A 4,634-nucleotide genomic window follows, 5' to 3' on the forward strand; every position below is an offset into this window, starting at 1 on the left:
AGAGGGAAAAAGTTAAAAATCCTGCTCATTTTTTTTTAGTGACGTGCCAACATTTAACACGTCAGAAATTTCTGACGTGCTAGTTTTAGCACGTCAGAAATAAACCAGATTTTTTTTTAAAAAAAAAATGGAGGAGAAATAATCTCTGACGTTCTGGTTTTAGCTCGTCAGAAATAAACTAGATTTAAAAATAAAAAATATTTGGAGCAGAAATAATTTCTGACGTGCTGGTTTTGGCATGTCAAAAACTATTCAGATTAAAAAAAATAATAATAATAAATAAATAAAATAAAATTGGAGCAGAAATAATTTCTGACGTGCTGGTTTTGGCACGTCAGAAATTTTTGACGTGCCAAAACCAGCGCGTCAAAAACTATTCAGATTTAAAAAATAAATAAAAAATTGGAGCAGAAATAATTTCTGACGTGCTAGTTTTGTCACGTCAGAAATTTCTGACATGCCAAAACGAGCACGTCAAAAACTATTCAAATTTTTTTAAAAAAATAAATAAATAAAATTATTGAGCAAAAATAATTTCTGACATGCTGGTTTTGGCACACATTATCCATACAATATACTTAAAACTAATTAGAGAATAAATAAATTAATATTCTAGATGTACAAATAATAAAATATATTTTTTCGTGAGGGCTCAATAATCCACTCACCGAACATTGTATTTTGTGTTGGCTGAGTTCATGTGGGGTTTGCGGGTCTTATAAAATAAATGTATTATGTATGTCTTATATATTTTGTAAAAATTAATATGGCTATCACATTAATATTACTAGAATGATTTATGCATGATAATATCATATCATATCATATTAATGAAATGTTTGATTCATATTCATGTGATAATATTAATTGTACAATAGTATGATTATGATACTAGCTAATTGGCATGCATGTGATATATATGTATATACCAATTAATTTATACTAATATGATAAAATTAATTTTTCATGCCAATTAAAATTAATTCACTACATTATTTTTTTTAATACATATTTTTTATATATACCAATTAATACATAATTATAATTATAATTAATTGTAATTTTTGACGTGCCATTTTAACACATCAAAACTTTTTGACGTGTTAGAAATGACACATCAAAAACCTTTGACGTGTTAAAATGGCAAGTCAAAAAGTTTTGACGTGTTACATTTAACACGTCAAAACTTTTTAACGTGCCAGTATGACATGTCAAAAAATTTTGACGTGTTAAAATTTAACACATCAAAAATATTTTTTTTGACGTGTATAAATAGACACGTCAAAATTTATTGACGTGGCAAACATCAGTTACTGTTTGCCACGTCAATAAAGGGCAGGTTTTTTGTAGTGCATGAATGCAAAACATGTTTCAATTATACAAAGCTTTTTTAAAATCATTGACAATATGTAAACCATGTACTCAAAAATCAAAACCATTTCATCTCCCTGTGTTTTAATCCTCAAGAACTTGAACTAAAATCTAAGTGCTTCTAAAACATATGAACCTTATAATCTTATTTTCTTTTGACCACTAACACATTATATACCACATATAACATATTTCATAATCAAGGAAATAAAAAGAAATCTTACAAGTTCATACATATGCCAGCTGGAATATTTTAAAATTCCATACTTGGTATGCATTAGACAACATAATGAAACATATTGAGAAAAAATTCAAAACATCTTTTCAAATTTTCCAATGCATTAACCAATTAACCTTTCTACATGTGAAATCAATTGTCATGTTAATTTTTAAGCACTCACAAGTCATGCTAAAAATTTAAACAAAACAATCGCTGCTAGAATTTAGAAAATTTTAAATTCGTCGACGAGTAAAGAACAAATCATAACTATTTCGATATAAATCGAAACGCGAATCTGTTTGAACCATCACGTCAACCACAAATTTTTCATGTAAAAAAAGTGCCAAAATATATTTAGGGATTTTCTAAACATCCCAAAAAAAAAAAATCATAATCTCAACAGCCCCTGCCATAAAATACAACAACACTATTTTATATGGTAAATTAAAAATAAAATACCAAATTTGCTCTTATTGACTTGAAACATTTCATATCAAATCCTTACATCTTAATAAACATGTTTTAGAGTTTAGAACGATCAAACAAAATCCTTAGAGCTGTTGGAAAATCCAACACAAGAACAAGCAGAAATCCAAATTCATGCAAAAGCAATCTAAACCAAGTTTTCTTGATCTAAACTTTAATACCAGTTGTTGGGATCCTATGGCGCGGAGAGTGTACACAGCAGAAAGAATGAATCCTTGGAACTTTAACTTCAAGATAAACATGATTAAATTAAAATTAAAACACAAGTTAGTGTTAATTGCAAGATAATTCAGCCTCTCTTAGGCATGGGGTATATGACTGTATAATTCTGGATGAAAATCTTCCCCCATGTTGAACAATGATTCGAACATGATTTATTGTTGTTCGTGTTCTGAGGAACTTGAAGTGGTACACCTTCAATTATAATAAATCTTCTAATTACCTTCTAGGGTGTTACAGCTTGTATGACCTCCAAAACATAGTAAATTGTATTATAAAGAATATTAAGCAACCATATTTTACTATTGATATTTCCTCCTTTAAATAGAAGAAACAGTAGACTGCCAGTTACATAAGAAAACTAAGAATTCAACTAAGATTCTAAATAATCTAAGTGACCGACTAAGACTAATTAGAATCTGACTGTATAAACTTTAGATTGGGAAATATATGAACATATAACTCCTTATTGGACACTAACATGACTCTAGATAAGATTACGTCAACAAGTTAAGGTTTGCATTGAAGGGGTAGAATGTGACCTTCGTGAGGAATTCGGCTTACATGCTGTTATTAAAATAACAGCATGTATGTTGTAGTTTAAGCAATGGTTAAGATTGAATCTCTAAAAAAAAAAAAAAATCATTTTCTCTCTCCTATTAAAAGTTTCTAAAAGTAAGTCAACTTTGAGATTCAATCTTAATCGTTGCTTACACTACAGAATACATGCTGTTATTGCATGTAAGCTGGATCCCTTGGGGGGAGGGTAGGGGTGGTCCAATGATTAATTGTATGTAGATATGTTAGAAATTTTCATAGACATGACTAACAATTAATTAACCTCAGGGTCATTACATTTGCTATTTCTAAAACCCACTATTTGAAAGCACAATGGAGTTCAGAGAGCTTACATCAAGATGCTTGGATTAGAAAATGAAAACTGAAACAATTTGGTGTGATTGATGAACTCCCAACCAAGAGGTATACTATAAGGATCAGCTACAATCTCTTGCATGCCCAAAATGTTGTAAATTGTAGGGACCATGAGAGGTCCCATCAATGGCCCCTCATTGCCTCCACCCCAATTGTAAGCTAGGGTAGGAAAATTATAGGGTGGGTATCGGTTTGGTTCGGTGGAGCTATTTTCGGTTGGTTAATTGAAATTGTCGGTTAAATCAGTTAATTCACCAATTTTATTTCGATAACAAATTTTTTTTCTCGAAATTTTTGGTTAATTTCGGTAATTAGTTGTCAGTTAATTTTTTTTTTGGGGCTAAAATAACTTATTGGACATTTTTTTGGGCTAAGATCTATTATAATCTTGGGGGCCCAAATAACTTTAAACTTCTTGTTCTCATGTCCTGAGTGTAAAGAAATTCTTAGGGGCCCAAAACATGTACTTAGCTCGTCCATGTTTTATACACATAAATTTGTTACTATTATGCTCTTTTTCATCTCCTCCATTAATGATTCCAGTTATTTATTTAAATTTTTTGCTAGGCCAATAATTTTGGAGAAGTATCCCTCTCCATTTTATTTGAAATGGAGGGGATCCATTTAGTTGTTTTAAGAGGGCATTTTTGTCAAAAAAAAAAAGTAAGTAAAATGACAAAATTATCCTCCTAAAAACAACTAACTTGTTTCTCTCAATTTCAAATGAAATGGAGAGGATCCAAGTCCAATAATTTCAGTGTCATTGATTCAGACCTGGAGCAAGAAAGAATTGTAAATATAAATGCTTGATGGTTTGTAAATACTAAATAAAGTCGGTTCGGTTGACAAAAAAAAATTATACCGATTAATCGAACTGAACCGACGTCGATATAAAAAAATTGTACTGATTTTTGACTTACATAAGTCGGTTGATAGTTAATGTCGGTTCGATTGTAATTGGTAGACAGTTGGTAATCGGTAGACGGTTATAATTTACCCACCCCTAGACTAAAAGGCCTTCAATGGAGCTCTCTTGCCTAAGTAGCTTGATCAGACATGATGCCCAAGAAAAAAAAAAAAAAAAACAAAACAAAACAAATAAACAAACAAACAAAGAAGTATATTATCACATGATAATGTTGTGCTTATTTTCTTTTAGGAAATGTATGGATATTTTTGGGTGCTTATATCTCGATTATCATGATTGTTGCATTGCGATATAGTTCAATGTCGGACCTATTATATAGTCATGCAATTATGATTGTAAAGTGCATCTTGACCAAGAGCTAAGTTTGTATCAATACTTAAGTTGATTATTAAACTTACAATTTAAAAGCAACAACAAATCTTAAAATAGTATTCTTATATTAACTTTAAAGGTTTATGGTATGTTTGGAATTGCGTT

Source organism: Corylus avellana, chromosome ca5, assembly GCF_901000735.1.
Source record: "Corylus avellana chromosome ca5, CavTom2PMs-1.0".
NCBI lineage: Eukaryota > Viridiplantae > Streptophyta > Magnoliopsida > Fagales > Betulaceae > Corylus > Corylus avellana.